General features: G+C 40.5%; 1 protein-coding gene across 10 annotated transcripts in view; it reads right to left on the reverse strand.

Annotated features, from left to right (window-relative positions):
- LPP (LIM domain containing preferred translocation partner in lipoma) overlaps positions 1-17029 on the reverse strand; it is a 740460-nt gene that overhangs the window by 544915 nt on the left and 178516 nt on the right. For all 10 annotated transcript variants that reach the window (XM_080655359.1, XM_080655353.1, XM_080655356.1 and 7 more), the window contains one exon: positions 12948-13001. The gene's annotated coding sequence lies outside the window, so the exon portion shown is untranslated. The remainder of the gene's footprint in view (positions 1-12947; positions 13002-17029) is intronic.

Consider the following 17029-nt stretch of genomic DNA (forward strand, 5'->3'; position numbering starts at 1 on the left):
CTCTGAAGGGGTAGGTTATTACCTTAAAAGATTGGAGACTCCTCAATAGAAGCTGAGCCACTGTTATGGAACCACTGCTTCCATAAGTACTGGGAGGGAGCAGAGGTAATATCATAACATTTGAAGACAGAAGTCCCAGATGCAAATAAATCTCCACCATCTATTACTTGAAGTGAATTTGGGCAGCTCACATGACTTTAATTTTTTCATTGTAAAATGAGGATAGTACTAGACAGCATACTGAGTTTTATGAAAATTAACTAAGATTATACAAAAAATCTGACAGAATCCAAATTGGTAAGAACACTGTTCCCCAAAATCAAAATTTGCCCATTTTTACTGTCAATTAATAAAAATTTTAAGAGGTCACCTGAATTCAACTCATTTCAGCTCATTAAAAATTTACTCGATTCTCAACATATGTGAATTAAGTCTATTCCAGGTGCCATGATTAAAAGGTGGGAGAGGGTGCATGAGAGGAAGTGAAGGAGGGAGCAAGAAAGGAAGGGAAGATGGTCACAATTTCTGCCCCAAGACTCCATAATCTTGTGGATGAGAAAGCATTTCACATATGAACTACCTAAAGAATACAAAATACTGTAAAGTAAAAAATAATAATAATAATAACTAAAAAGTGGCACTGACAATGGCTCTTATGATAGTTTAATGCCAAATCTTACTTAAGACCAAAAGGGAACAATAAACATGACATTGTTTTCCCCTGATCCTCTGAGCATCTACTTCTCAGTGACCAATCTGGAATCTGACAGAAAAGACTCTCTGCAGATGGGCACTTCTGAGTGGCACCCTGGGCATTTACCCTGGGCATCAATCCATAACATCCCTTCCTTTGCACTCCTCTCCCTCTCTTCACCTCCTCTGCCCATTCCTAAGGACAGCAATGTGCCCAGGCCTGGTTCAGCTCCATCCACAGCCTTCCAGGTTGAAAAAGGCTCTTAGGCAGGAGTAAGTGTGACAAAATCCTAACATTTGAGGGCTGGGAATCAGGAGACCTGAAATCCTGTCCCAGCCTTGTCCCCACTTCACTCTGTGACCTTGAGCAAGTCACTTCCACTCAATGAACTTCAGCAGCTTCACCCATGAAAGGAGAGCAGAGGCTATTTAAAAGCCCTTCTTGGTCCTAAACATTCAATGCCTACAGCTTCCAACAGTTTCCAAGTGACAACTGAGGGCTCGCCAGTCACACAGCTCCCACAGAGGCACTGACGTGACCACATCAATGGTTTCTATTGTGGGGAAGGTCAGGGATTCCTTCAGAAAATAGCTGATCTAAACAGAGCCCAAGGAGTGTCATGGCAACACTGCTCGCAAGCTGCCAGAGGTAGGGAGGAAATGCAGCCAATCTGCGTGTGCAGCTGCCACATTTCAGAACAGCACTCAAACCTCGTTAATATCATCTTGCTTAATACCAAGTCCCATAGATCATAAGCTATTTTTACTGTGTATTTAACAGATTTGTGTGTCGTCTTCCCTGCCAACATTTTCACAGTCCAGGACAGAGGACTCTGCAATCACAGAGCCTTCAGGACTGAAGGCCACCCAGGGTTAATTCAGGAGAAGGAGGGACAAGGAGAAGAAAGATGAATAGAAGGAAGAAAAATATACTCAGTGGTGTTGGAGGCTCAGAGGAGGAGGGAGTAAGATGTAATAAGGGTGAGAACAAGCCACTTCTACAAACACTCAAGTGTGAGGTCCTCAAGTCTCAGCCCTCCAAAGACTCAGTGCTGAATGTGTGGGGAGTGGGAGACCTGAGCCCACTCTTGTACTTGGGTCAATACATGCCCTGCCACCTCAGTTTTGATCACAGCCTCTGCTTGCTTTCCCTGACCTTCACAATCTTAGAATCGTCACATGGGCTTCTCTGCAGATCCCTATGCCCACGTTTTAGGAGGTAAGCGCATGTCCACTACTGTGTGCTCTTCAGAAAGTATAGGAAAGGGCTTGTGCTAAATGTCCTGTGTACAACCTGGCCCCCTCATATAGGAATGGGAATTCTACCTATGACAACTGACCAAGCTAATCTATGTGAAAGCACCCGTCACATAGTAGATACCCAATAATCGTCTGCAGCTTTCCGTCTGTTTCATTCAGCAGCAGAGCCACGTGTGCTACCCTCATCCTCAGTGGTCTTCACTGAAAGGAGCAACCCAGCCAAGGCCTTAGGCAGGAGTTGCTAAATGGTAAACAGGAGCTCGGGCCCCAACCATCCCTTTATTAATTGGTCAGATAGGGGCACCAGTCTCAGACCTGATGCTATCTGGGCAAGAAAAGCAGGGTAAGTCATTTCTTTCCTTGGAGGGGGACTCAACTAAACAGATGATTTTCATGTTCCTTTCTAGCTCTGAAAGTCTATAAGCCTGTAAGTCTCATATGCATATTAAAAACAAGCAAAAAGCAGGGTGGGGGGGGGGGGCGGGAATACTGAAGACACAGTAATGTGCTTCTTTATTGAGCATAATGTCCAGGGCACTATGCCAGGAGCTAACGAAAATTCAGAGAAGCAGAGAGTAGTCCTAAGATTCAGAAACCTAATATGTGTGTGCAGGGACAGGCGGAGAGAGGAGGAGAGCAAACATGGAAAGATGGCAATAGAAAATAAGTTTAATTATACTTCAGAGCCCAGGAGTAGAGAGAAGACTTCCCTGGGAGGAAGGACATACGCTAGTCCCACACAGGCAAAAATGGAGCAAGATGGCATTTTATCAGAGCCAGCCCTCTCCAATGGAAGATCATCAGTAACTAAGATGATTAAATGTCTTCCTTGTTTTATGTCTTAGATCATTTTAGAATTATGTTTCATACATTAAAAGCTAATAATAATGACCATTACAGTAATAACAGTCACCCCAGCCACCCATCATCATAACATTATGTGGGGCAGTAGGGAGAGCACCGGGATAGGGAACAGGACATTGGGTTCTGGGCCCCGTGCCATTGACACCATCAGCTGCCACAGTTCAGCCAAATGGCTCACTGGCTGTGGAATAAGAGATCTTGTAGAATTCCAGTTGGAGCTCTTGAGGCTTCTTGAGAACCAAATTGTCTAAGGCTCATGTTTTACAAATAAAGAGACCAAGGATCACCAGAATATAAGTGATTTCTCTCAAATACACATTTCTGTCATCTATGCCCAGTTCTCTGGACAGAGCTGGTATTCGCCTGCTTCTGGGTCTCGCCTCAAGTTGATTCTTACCTGGCAGAGATTTCCACTCAAGTCCCTGTAATATGCCATCAAAGTCCATGTAATAATTTCTCTCTTTTTTTAAATATATTTTATTGATTTTTTACAGAGAGGAAGGGAGAGGGACAGAGAGTTAGAAATATTGATGAGAGAGAAACATAGATCAGCTGCCTCCTGCACACTCCCTACTGAGTATGTGCCTGCAACCAAGGTACATGCTCTTGACTAGAATTGAACCTGGGACCCTTGAGTCCGCAGGCCAACGCTCTATCCACTGAGCCAAACCGGTTAGGGCCATGTAATCATTTCTCAAGGCCAACTCCAGTCTCTGCTTTTGTAATATAGCCCCATGTATAAAGAGTCCCCCAAATTCTCTCACTCACATAGTATAATTACTGAGCTCACACATCACACTGAGTCTTGGCTGGCCTGAATCAAATTCACCTCTCACACCTGCCAGCTCCCTCCTTCAATTTCTTAGCAAGCCACCTTGCTTGGTAGGTGCTAAGCAAATGCTTTATTAAGTCAGGTTGTTCTGAAACCTTAGTTTTCTGACACTCGGCCAAGTATATTCTCAAACATCATGCTGCCTCTGATCATCACAAGCCAAAGTGTGTGCAATCCCCAGAGCAGCCAAAATAGTTTCAACTACCTCCAAATCCATCAAGCTATTTATCAGACTGACAAAACGTGTAGCAAGAAAGAAGAGACATAAAGGAAAGGAGACTAGGAGCAAAGGGCATGTGCTACAAATAGAGTAACAGGAGCACTGGTATTATCATTCCAGTTTTACAGGAAAGAAATGTCCAGTGCAGAGACTCAATGGCTGGCCCAGGGTCCCCTACAGAGCCCCAGTGGGACAAGGAGGTTCAGTTCTGCAGTTAAAAGGACACTGATTTTCCCCACTGCAGTAAACTGGCAGATGGATAGTCTCAACACCTAGCCATCAGCTGAGCAGGCTCCACTGCAGAGGGCGAAAGACATCTGCAAAGGAAGAGCATAGCAGCCATTTATAGCAAAAATTTTATACTGAGGGACACTTGACCAGTAATGTTGGAGTGAAAGCAGTCAGAAAGATTTAGGAGGCAGAACTGTGTAACTCTAGAGGCAACCCAAAGCACATATCATATGGGAATTTTTTTAAAAAAACCTTTTAACCCGTGAGAACTCAGATGCCAGCACATGCAGCGATGGCCCCAGCCAGACAGCAAAGGCATATTGGCACCACTGTAATTTGTCCATTCACCAATATGCTTCCCAAAAAACACCCATATGCTTTCTTTTAGCTTCCATATGCTTTTTTAGCAAAGAAACTAAAACATTTCATTAGTTTTCAGTAATTAATAATTACTTATTTCACAATAGTCACCCTCATTAAAAAACGAAAATAACTGATTAAGCTGCAGGATCCTGGCTTTCAACTCAAGCTTTTATATATATAATTTTTTTTTTTTAATTCTCCCCCTCTAGGAATTGAGTAATAGAGTAAAACAGCCAGTGTGGAAATATTCACACTATGGGGAATGAAGAGTTATCATACACACAGCCCAGCATTCCTCTCGACTGAGACATCACAGTTTAATGAAAAGAACATGGACTCGGAGCAGAAAGACTTGGGATCCAATCCCAGTTTGACCCTGGTGAATAGTACTTCTGAGGAAACATAGGGCGTTGAAAAGATAAAGCCCACTGCATGCTTTCAACCAGCCTTCAAGTATTCCCAGGGAGCAACTTCACAGGATTTCTTCCCACTATCTCAAAGCATGGGTAAGGCATGCCCAGAATGCTGGCAGTGTGCCCTTCATTGTTGGCAGACCATGGCCAATAGCCTTGAAATTGACCTGGGGCCTGCAACATTCCTTTTCAAATTCTAATGAGCCTATGAACTACCTGGGGATCTTGTCAAAATGCAGATTGAGATTCAGGAGGTTGGGAGTGTGGCCTAAGATCTGCATTTCTAACGAGCTTCCAGTGAGGTGGATATTCCTGGTCTTCAAACCAAATGTCGAGAAGCAAGGATCTAAAAAGTATCAAGATAAAGTTAGGAAATGGCATCTATAAAAACAGCACAGCAGTGCCTGTCTCACTACAATGAGGATCATTAATTGCCAATAGTGCTTCTGAGTATTGAACAACACAAAAGTATTTCACTTATCATAACGACAGTCCTGTCAGTCAAGTATGATTTCCATTTTACAGACAACAAAACTGAGACCCAAAGAAACCAAGTAATGCATGCAAGGTCATGCAGCTTCATATGCTGTTTTCCCAATTGAGGTATATATGCTTGTCTGTGTGAGTATAAGTCAAGAAAGATAGAAAATCAAAACAGTAGATATGATAGTAGAGTGCCGGTATGAAGTCTGGTTCTTGTTCTGCCTCCCTATCCCCATCTGCAAGATGAAGGTGTTGCCCTGATCATCTCTGAGGTCTCTTCCATCTCTGACACCAACTTGGCTCCCATGGCTCCCACATATACTCACAGTGGGTCATTAAGCACTGAGCATTAGCTTCACACATGTGGCAGTCATTACATCTTGGCACGATCCAGTTTCTAGCTTCTCACATCTGCATTTGTGCTGATTTATGCATGGTCAGAAGTCTATCTCTGTTAAAATCCCATGCTCAATATAACAGAGAGAAAACAACAAATGGATTCCCCAAGGAGTTAAAATGCCAATTCAGCTGATAACTCACAGTATGATCAGGGTACTTTGACCCTTATCACTCTTTGTCTCCTCCATCTCTCACTTACAAAAATAGAAGAATTGAAACCAGTAACCTGAGAGAAGTTTTTTAAAAAGGAAAAATATGAGTTATTTATAACACAGTTTATACAATTATCCAACATTTCTGATTCTACATTAAGGTACCAGATAAGCATTTAATTAATTAACTATCATATAATTGATTTCTAAGGTTTATAGAATGTTTCATTGTTCTTATTTGTATTCAGTATTATCTCTGCAGATACTCACATATTTGGGAGCAAATCTAGATTTAAACCCAGACTGTGCTATTTATTAGCTATATGACTTTGGGCAAATTACTCAACCTCTCTGATCTCAGTTGCTGCATATGAAAAATGGGGAAAATAATTTTTTACTTTATGAGATTAAATGAAATAATATATTAAAATGGCTGACATTTAGCATATTGTATGATATAAGTAATTTTAATGAGTGAATGAATGGATGAAGCAAGCAGGATAGGAGTTTCAATAGTAAAACATCTCATCAGTTTGACACAAGTAAAAGGCCAGAGTCATGCTCATAAATAAGGCTGAGACTCAGAGTAGGAAAATATGTGAATTATGGGAAAAATCCCACAACAACAGGCAATGTATGTTACACAAATGCCACCTCTGACTTCCCACTCTAAAATTATCTTTTGCTTAATCTAGATTAGAACCTAAGTATGGCCTTCAAAAGGTCTATACAATTGAAAGTATAGACAACATTTTCTAACCTTTTTATAGATCCATATATGAGCTTCCAAATATTCCATAATCCTCTCCCCTACTCCCAAGCACACACACACTCACATATATATGCTTATGTGCACACACGCGCGCGCGTGCGCAAACACACACACAAGGAACAACAGTATTAGGCAAGTACCTTTAAAGAAAGGGTAAACTGTCAACTGAGAAAGAAATGATGATTTCCAGTTCAGAGAGAGGGGAGCTGAATTCAAGACCAGACTTGGGGGCAAACTTGCTATGGGACCTTGGGCAAATCAGAGATTCATGAAAACCAGGACTGGGGGAACCTTTGCTCTCAGCTATTTTACCCTCCTCCTTCTCCTATCTCATTCATGGAGAAAGTGAGGTTCAAGGAAGATCATCCCTTCACCAAAGTCATATCCAATAAATTATATGCAGAATTTGAACCTCAGACTCAGTAAAATGATTTCCACAGTCTATATCTCAGTATTAGGAGGACCATGATTAGTGTTTATATCCAGAGGCTTCTACATTATCTTCTAACTAATAGATAATTACTACTCTTTTCTCTGGACCTGGAAATGCCATGAAAACATGAGTTTGGTTTTGGCAAAGTTCATTCCAACTGCTTCTCAGTCCCAGCCCAGTCCCATAAGAACAAGGCAGAGAGAAAGCCTGAAAAAGTGGGAGATGCTGTTATTAATCTTGTGTAGTATGGCAATTGGGAATTGCAGGCCTTGAGCTATATTTCACTGTGTTGGCTATTATTCTCCTGTCTTCTTGATTATTATTCCTTCATCTGTCTTCTCTTTATTGATGTTCCCAACTATGCACAGCAAACAGTCAGCTAAGAGCTCATCTCAACTTCCTATCATTCATTGGATCAGAAAACGGGTGTAGGAAAGAGACCAGATTATGGAGTAGAGAAACATGGGGAAAGATGATTTATTTTTCCCTTTCTAACCAGAAACTTGATGTTACTGGAGGTAACATATAAATGCCCAATCAATTCAAATGTATAATTACATGCTCTTTTAGTATGTAAAAGATTCAAAAACTAAATGGAAGAATAACTACTTCCAAACAGGCTCTTTCATAGAGTCATAGAATTTTCCTATGACTTTGGAAAAGTGGCAGCAGGAGAGAGAAAGAAGGGGCTAGGAAGTTACATCGCAGATAATAAGACATTTAACTAGAAGCAATGCCTTGATCAACTTGTCCTACTCCATCTGTTGTGAAATGTTGAAGTAGGCCCTGGAGAGAAAAAGTGACTTGCCTAGGAGACACGGCCTGAGCTGGGATTAGAATTAGATTCTCATGACTTCTGGTTTACATGCCATAACATAAAACATACTGCTTCACTCCCCGAAACAATGCTATCCTATCCAGGTAACTACAAAAGATAATTTAATTTAAAACTACTGCCTCTATACCCACCTCAGAAAACAATAACTGATTAATTTGATTTAAGGCAGACTAGGGTTGTTCCATCAAATTGTAATAAACAAGTCACTTTAGCAATATAAACAAGTCCATGAAAATTAATTGGGTATTATTCATCCTTGCTAATAAATCAGACTGTGGAAAACAGGAATAATCAACAGTGTTCAGGAGGCCAGAAGACGGTTCTTCTTCAAGTACAGATCTTGCCTATTAAAGAACATTGGGTATCAGCTCAAAATAGTAAACAGGGTATACAGTTTCAGATTCCATAAAGTGCAGCTTTAAATAGACTTGGTTTGGAAATGGGACAGGGAACACACCACAGTCAGTGAATCAACGTTAAGAGCAGAGAAAAACAATGATTACACTCATTAAGTGGGTACCTGTTGACACATCTACTGTCAAATCTAATTATTTATTTAAACTGTTATTCTCTCTTCATTACTGCCACTGATACCAATTATTACCATAAGACTATTTTAAATTCTACAGCAGGTCCCCGAGATATTTCTTTCTCCATTTTCCAAAGGTTATTTGAGAAGTTTTTATCCTCCTCTCCCAACCAGCACCTACCTCCAAAACATAGAAGCTATACAGAGATGGATAAATGATAAATAGATTATAGATAGATAGATAGATAGATAGATAGATAGATAGATAGGGAATCCCTCTTTCTTATGAGCAATTTTTCCAGGCTTGATTAAACCCCTATTTGTAGTTTCAATATGGGTTTCAGTGGAAAGGAGGACGGCAGTTTACAATTTTTCAAAGCTTATTCTATTAATATTTAACAATTAGCATTTGGAGAAAAGTTAATATAATGTTTGCAGTTTCTAAATGAGTAAGTTAGATCTCTGCCTAACAGAGCTATCAAAATCTCTGATTACATGTCTATAGTCATTCTTTTCTGATATATTTATCCATGAAATACATGATAAAGGAGACTTTTTCAGAGGTATTTTATGGACGATAGAGGAACCAAATGATGGGCAGGAGCCATTCTTGTATTTTTATCCACTACCATTTCTTGTAACCCTCTCGTTGCAGTCATGAGAATAAAATCTAACTAACACAAGTGGCTGCTACATTTGATCTAATTATAGAGGAGTTTAGCCATCCATATACCACCCACCTTATTTGCACATGATATGTTTTTTATTCAATTTTTATGGTGAATATTAGCTTTGAAAATCATATTAATGTAACACCATAATTTCCACTTAATTCTAAATCACTAACTTTTACAAATATGGAGTCATGCCGATAAACTTCAATTATTTTCTTTTTTTTTAAATAAATCTTTATTGTTCAGATTATTACAGGTGTTCCTCTTTTTATCCCCCCATAGCTCCCCTCCACCTAACTCCCCACCCCACCCCATGCCCTTAACCCCCACCACTGTCTTCATCCATAGGTGTAAGATTTTTGTCCAATCTCTTCCTGAACCCCTCACACCCCTTCCCCCTGAGAATTGTCAGTCCACTCCCTTTCTATGTCCCTGATTCTATTATATTCACCAGTCCATTCTGTTCTTCAGATTTTTTATTCACTTGATTTTTAGATTCACTTGTTGGTAGGTATTTATTTGATGTCATTTTGTTGTTCATATCTTTTATCTTTTTTTCTTTTTCTTCTTCTTCCTCTTCTTAATGAATACCCTTCAGCATTTCACGTAATTCTGGTTTGGTGGTGATGAACTCCTTTAGCTTTTTCTTGTCTGTGAAGCTCTTTATCTGACCTTCAACTCTGAATGATAGCTTTGCTGGGTAGAGTAATCTTGGTTGTAGGTTCTTGCTGTTCATCACTTTGAATATTTCTTGCCACTCCCTTCTGGCCTGCATAGTTTCTGCCGAGAAATCAGCTGACAGTCGAGAAATCAGCTGACAGTCATATGGGTGCTCCCTTGTAGGTAACTAACCGTTTTTCTCTTGCTGCTTTCAAGATTCTCTCTTTGTCTTTTGCCCTTGGCATTTTAATTATGATGTGTCTTGGTGTGGTCCTCTTTGGATTCCTCTTGTACGGGACTCTGTGCGCTTCCTGAACTTGTAAGTCTATTTCTTTCACCAGGTAGGGAAAGTTTTCTGTCATTATTTCTTCTAATAGGTTTTCAATATTTTGCTCTCTGTCTTCTTCTGGCACCCCAAAAATTCGGATGTTGGTACGCTTAAAGTTGTCCCAGAGGCCCCTTACACTATCTTCATATTTTTGGATTCTTTTTTCTTTTTGTTTTTCTGGTTGGGTGTTTTTTGTTTTCTCATATTTCAGATCTTTGGTTTGATTCTTGGGGTACGTTGATCTACAGTTGAGTTTCTGTATATTCCTTATTTCAGACAGTGTATGCTTAATTTCTGACTGGTCCTTTTCCATTTTTTTGGCATTCTCATTAAGGTCCTTGAAGGTCTCATCAAGTTTCTTGGCGGTTTTTAGAAGATTCTTGAGTAACCTTATAAATGTGGTTCTGAACTCTATGTCGTCCAGTAGTTTGCTTTCCTCCATTTCTTTCATTTGTGACATGTTCCTTTGTCTCGACATTTTGCTGCTTCCCTGTGTTGATGGAGTGGCTTTGTGTGGTAGGTGACCTATAGGGGCCAGTAGCTCAGCCTCCCCAATCACCTGAGGTGGACGCTCTTGGTACACCCCTTTGTGGGCTGAGTGCAAAGTCTTGGTGTAGTTAAGCCTTGCTTGCTGTTGGTACACTGGGAGGAACTGACCTCCACGCCAATTGGCTGTGAGGACCCGCTGTGTCTACAATGGAAGAACTGCTGCGCTGGAGACACGCTTATGGTGCAGGACTTGTTTCAGTGGGGCTTTGGTGCTCACTGAGTCCACCTCTTGAATGTGTCACTTATGGATGTGAGGAGTTGAAATCTGGTATCTCACACTGACCACTAGGTACACTGGCTTCTGGATCTCCAATGGGGTGCAGGTCAGCTACTGTCTGAGGCCACCCAGCAGGAGCTATAGCGAGAACTACAGTTTTCTCCTCTTTGCTTGGGGTTTGGAGGTTTTGGAGCTGTCTGAAGCGGGCTGCAAGTTTGCTAGGTTAAGCTGCGATAGGGCAGGCCATTCATATGCTAAAGCCGCTGCTTGGAGCTTGGGTGGGTTTGTAGATTGTGTGGGGCAGGGTCTCAGGGCGTCACTAGGCTAGGGCGTGGCAAACAGTGATGGCTGCCAGTAAGCCGGCTCTGCATCTCTGACCGTGTCTCCGCGTCCCACACCCCAGCACAGTAAACAATTATTCCTGCGTGCAGCCCTGCAAGCAAGCCTCACTCACTTTCCGACCGGATGGCAGACAGTCCAGCTTCTCCCCGTAGGAGTTTGGGTCCCCTGCGTCTCCCCAGAAACTGGAGTTCAGAGTAATTGGGAGCTTGCCTCCCTTCGGGTTGAAAAAAGTAGTGCTCCCAGTCGCCCTTCCCCAGCCCGATTCGCGTGCCTCTGTACCTCAGCTTTTCAACGCTTGTGCACCTCTCAATGCTGCTGTTTTCTCTTTCCTTCTAGTTGTAGAACTTCCACTCAGCCAGCTTTCCCATGGTTCTGGGTGATAGACGTTTTGTCTTTTAGTTGTAGTTTTGAAATTGTTGTGTGAGGCAGCAGTTTAGGTGTTTACCTATGCCGCCATCTTGGATCCTCCCTCAAACTTCAATTATTTTCAATGTCTACGTAACTAAAGTCCTGCTACAAGTTCAAGATCATGCAAGATCATGAAAATAACATAACAAAGAAATCAAAATATTAAGCAGAAGCATTTACATTACTTTTTTGTTGATATCAGATTTCCCACAAAGATGCTATGATACCAATCCTACAGTTAGGAATACCATATTAACTACTTCCCCTTTTTTTGCCTAAGACTTCTAAACGATGTCATAGAACTCGGCAGAGTGAACCTGGATGTGCAGATATCAGCTAGTTAAGAGGTAGAAGAAAATTCACATTCTGAAAATTTTACAACTATCATGCTTCTTTTAATTTTTTTTCCTGGCATCCATTTTCTGGACAAACTTGGGAAGAATGTATTCTTCAGTGAAAGGCCTATCTCCTTCACACAGGTCCTTTAAGAAAGTGGCATGCAGATATTATGGGTCCTGGATTTCAAGACTCTAACTCATTTTATTATTCCTAGGAATTGCTGTTGTAACCTTGGATTATATATTTTTGAGATGTTTTGGGGAGCAGGTAAGAGATGGTGATGGACCTAAATAGTAAAGTTTGGTCCCTTCAGAGCCAGGTAACACTGGTAGCATCATGGAATGAAAAATGCACTCAAAAAAGGGGCCAGGAGCCTGGCTGGCATGGTTCAGTGGTTGAACATTGACCTAAGAACCAGGAGGTCATGGTTGAATTCCTAGTCAGGGCACATGCCTGGTTTCAGGCTCTATCCCCAGTGTGGGGCATGCAGAAGACAGCTGATCAATGATTCTCTCTCATCATTGATGTTTCTATCTCCCTCTCCCTTCCTCTCTGAAATCAACAAAAGAATATATTTTTTAAAGGGGGCCAGGAAACTAGAGAGAAAGTCCTCCTGTCACATGGTATCAAGGCATACAAGATGACAATAGATAAGAACATTCTAGTACATAGAATATTATAAACACTTAAATACTCATTAAATCAGAATCTGCTGTATGGCCCAGATTTTTGAACTTTTGGTATTAAACCTTAAGGAGTAAGAATGGAAAGAGAAAATTAAATCAAGGAGAGATCAAAGGAGGGCAGTTCATTGTCTTGATCATTCTTCAGTTTGGGTGCTCATGGAAGACCTTTGTATTTCTTCTGTTGGGAGTGAAATCAACCTTAAACATTATTGCCTACGATGCCTATTAGCATTTCATAAGCATGAAGCCAATCCTCTCTTACCTCAGATAATATCTCGAAGGATGGACACAAGCCTCAGCAAACTTCAACACTAGTCTGTAAATGAAAGATTAGGTAAAAATTACTCTTAGGTAAAAATTACTCTTAGGTACTAAGCCATATTTATTTCTAAATAATCATAAACTTTTATATCTACATAGTGGTTTCTTGTTTTGCAAAACATATTCACATTCATTATCACATTTCACCCAAAACCAACCTGATGAAGAAGCAGGAAGAGATTATTCTACTGACTTCATAGGTGAGGAAACAGAAGCTTACAGAGGGATAGAGAAGATGAGAAAGGAAACAACATCTCTCTCACAATAAACTGCACAAATGGGTATTATTGTCCTCATTTTACAGATGTAGAAACTGACTTCAGAAAAGGTAAGTAACCTGCCAAAACTACATAGTACAGTATTGGGCAGGGTGTGATTTTGGACCCTCTGATCTAGTGGTCTTTTTCCTATATACCTCAATTTCTCCTAATACATGAGGTTGGGAAAACACAAAGACTAAACAGCTCATTGACTTGATCTACTAGGCTTGGTAGAAGGGGGAATAATAAAATAAAACTAACTATTTGACTGACATGAGGAAGTAGGACACACACACATGGGATTTAGAGCTAGTCAAACTTGTCTTCCTCTCACCAATGGCCTTAGGCAAGTTACTGAGTGTCAATTTCCTTATATGTAAATGAAGATTATAATATCTGCATTATAGCCAAAGCTCACTTAAACATTATTTGGAAAACTTTCTTCCATTATTTCATAACAATATATATGGACAGTGGTGGTGCTCACAACTATAATATTTCTTTCTATGAGCCTGTTTTTATGATGAAACAATGATGTTATAAGCATATGATGCTAGAGAATAGCTTTGGACTGGGTATTCTGTGCCCCTAAAATACTGCAATATTTATCTATGTCTATCTCACATAGCCTCACCTAACAACAACACAAAAAACTGTTCCAAAAGGCAAAGCCTCAAAATAAAAAGTCAAGTGACTCCTCAGCCCCTAAATGCAAGAGACACTGCTGTAAGTCAAAGACTGCAGGCATATCTCAAGTCCTCTTAAAGTTTGTGCTTATACAGTGCCTTAGATTCAGAGAGATGGTGCTTCTAACAAGACTACAATGAAAGCATTTGCTTTAATACAATGGATAAATTTACTAAGAATTATAAGACCTCTAGGAAGTTTTTGTAATATATCCCATTTTCATATAAGACTCAAATCAGATTAAGAACAGAACATGGGCCTAGCCAGTGTCTCTCAGTGGCTGAGCATTGGCCTATGCACTAGGAGGTCACAGTGGTTGAGCACTGGCCTATGTACCAGGAGGTCACTGGTTCGATTCCTGGTCAGGACACATGCCCAGGTTGCAGGCTCCATCCCCGGCATGGGGCATGCAGGAGGCAGCTGATAGGTGTTGATGTTTCTATCTCTCCCTGTCCTTTCCTCTCTCTCTAAAATTCAATAAAACATATTTTAAAAAAAGAATAGAACATGATAGATAAAATGCACTACAAAAAATTCTTGTCATATGCCACCAAAATCAAAACATTAATCATGTGGAAAATACTGCATGACTGTTTTTGTTTTTCTTAAAGATTTTTGAATAAATTTTTAGAGAAAGAGGGAAGGGGGAAGAGAGAGAGAAACATCAATGTGAGAGGGAGACATTGATCAACTGCCTCCTGCATGTCCCCTATAGGGGACAGAGACTAAAACCTGGGCATGTGCACCAACCAGGAATCAAACTAGCAACCTTTCCCTGCATAGGATGATGCCCAACTAACCGAGCCCCACCTTCCAGGGCCTGCATGACTGTTTTATCTCAAATAATTGTCATTATAACCCCAATTTTACCAACAAGGAAACAAAATGTCAATGATTACATGGTTAATATGAAACAGATAAAAATATAACCATGTGCCCTGATACCGAAACCAGTAAGAACCCTCCCACTCACAATGCAGCCTCCCATTCAGGAGTGATATATTTGTAGGAAAAGGGAAAATGAGTCTCTACCATAGAAAAGTCAATTGTCAAGGCATCAGAATACATTCAATATTGAGTCCTGCTTCACTGGTAAGTGAAAGGAGAGAGAAAACTTCACATCTGTGGTCTAACCAGAAGGTAACACATTACTGAGCTGATGCAGAAGGAGTGTTAGGTGCAGGGTTACCAAGAACACTTTCTCAGCTCTCCCCAGTGAGGTTTCAAAGATGCAACGTCCTTGAGCAAGCTCTCAAAACACAAGCCACAGAAACAACAGAAGTTGACACCATGAAATTTTCATAAAGGGGATTTCATCAGTAATTGTTATCTTTTTTTAAAATATATTTTATTGATTTTTTTACAGAGATGAAGGGAGAGGGATAGAGAGTTAGAAACATCGATGAGAGAGAAACATCGATCAGCTGCCTCCTGCACACCTCCTACTGGGGATGTGCACACAACCAAGGTACATGCCCTTGACAGGAATCGAAACTGGGACCCTTCAGTCCGCAGGCCAATGTTCTATCCACTGAGCTAAACTGGTTAGGGCAGTAAGTCTCATCTTAAGCAGTAGAAAAGCTGAAGCCTTCCAGCTAAGAAGGCTTCACCAGCCCTCATCACATGATTTTAGTGTCATGTGTCCTCAGGAACTCTTGATTGTTTCCTGATGCAATGGAGTTCTCCACTAGACCCAGAAAGAGATCTGGGACAACTAACAAATCCCATTCTAGCATCTTGGTAATGAAGCCAGTATCCTTTGCTGCCTCTGTGTATTTCATGGCTGCTGAACCAGAACCTGGCATGTCTGTGTCCTCTGTCAAACCACCCATCCTCTCCCAAGAAAAAATGTTCTCATCTCCAAAAGCAATTTTAAGCAAAAAGGAACCTGTACAATCAACCTCTAACTTACAAAACTTCAACTTTATTAATTAGAATTATGCAAAAGCATAGCTCACCAAACCTAGTTGGGACTAATATTGAATAATTGATCATTTCTTCTACATTTTGGAAAAAATAGGAGGGAATAACTAAAACCACAGGGGAAATTAGAGTAGAAAGAAAAATCATGGAGAATAAAGGGGAAAAAGCAGAAAAGACTAGAAGAACATGAGAAAAGAAAAGCACAGAAAGACCTGTTTCAACAAGTTTTTCAGAAACCATGATACCTCTTGAATTGACCACTGTACCCTAGGTAAATTTTAAGCAATGTTACTCTAGGATGATGATTCTAACATTATGAACAAAAATTCCAGCCATTTGGCACTAGATTTGCTGAGACCAATGTAAAGGTGCCTCTTAATACTTGCTATTTTATGAGTGCAATATTTCCAATATGAAATACGAGAGAACCTTTAAAACTCCCACTAATGCCAAAAATGGATAGCTCTTCAAGCAGTGTGGTCCCAGATGTTCTTTCTGAATAGGGGATGCTATCTTGAAAACAACACTTGCATGAAGATTGAGGACCTGAGTTCTGCTCTTAGCCTTATAATTCCCAAATATTTTTAATTAAAATTTGCATGAAACATATACTTTTCTGTTTCTCTTTTCACAGGTCTTGACCATGGTTATCCCTAAACCACTGTGAAAAGGCCAGAAATTATTTTGTCTAGACTCTGTGCATTTTGGTAAGTTTTATGTAGTTGTAAAGGTGGTGGAGAAAGGATGGCTTATACTAAGACTTGTTAATTATACAATGTCATAATATTAAGCATGATTATTAGGACATCGGTCCCCAAGAGCAATTGAAATGCTAGATTAGGACAAAGGCATTAGATGACAAACATGGAATGTCATCTACTGCCATCATCAAACCCTCTATGAAGAATATATTTAGCCGAAACCGGTTTGGCTCAGTGGATAGAGCGTCGGCCTGTGGACTGAAGGGTCCCAGGTTCGATTCCGGTCAGGGGCATGTACCTTGGTTGCGGGCACATCCCCAGTGGGGGGTGTGCAGGAGGCGGCTGATAGATGTTTCTCTCTCATTGATGTTTCTAACTCTCTATCCTTCTCTCCCTTCCTCTCTGTAAAAAATCAATAAAATATATTTAAAAAAAAAAGAAAAAGAATATAT

This window comes from Plecotus auritus, assembly GCF_963455305.1.
Source record: "Plecotus auritus genome assembly, chromosome: 2".
NCBI lineage: Eukaryota > Metazoa > Chordata > Mammalia > Chiroptera > Vespertilionidae > Plecotus > Plecotus auritus.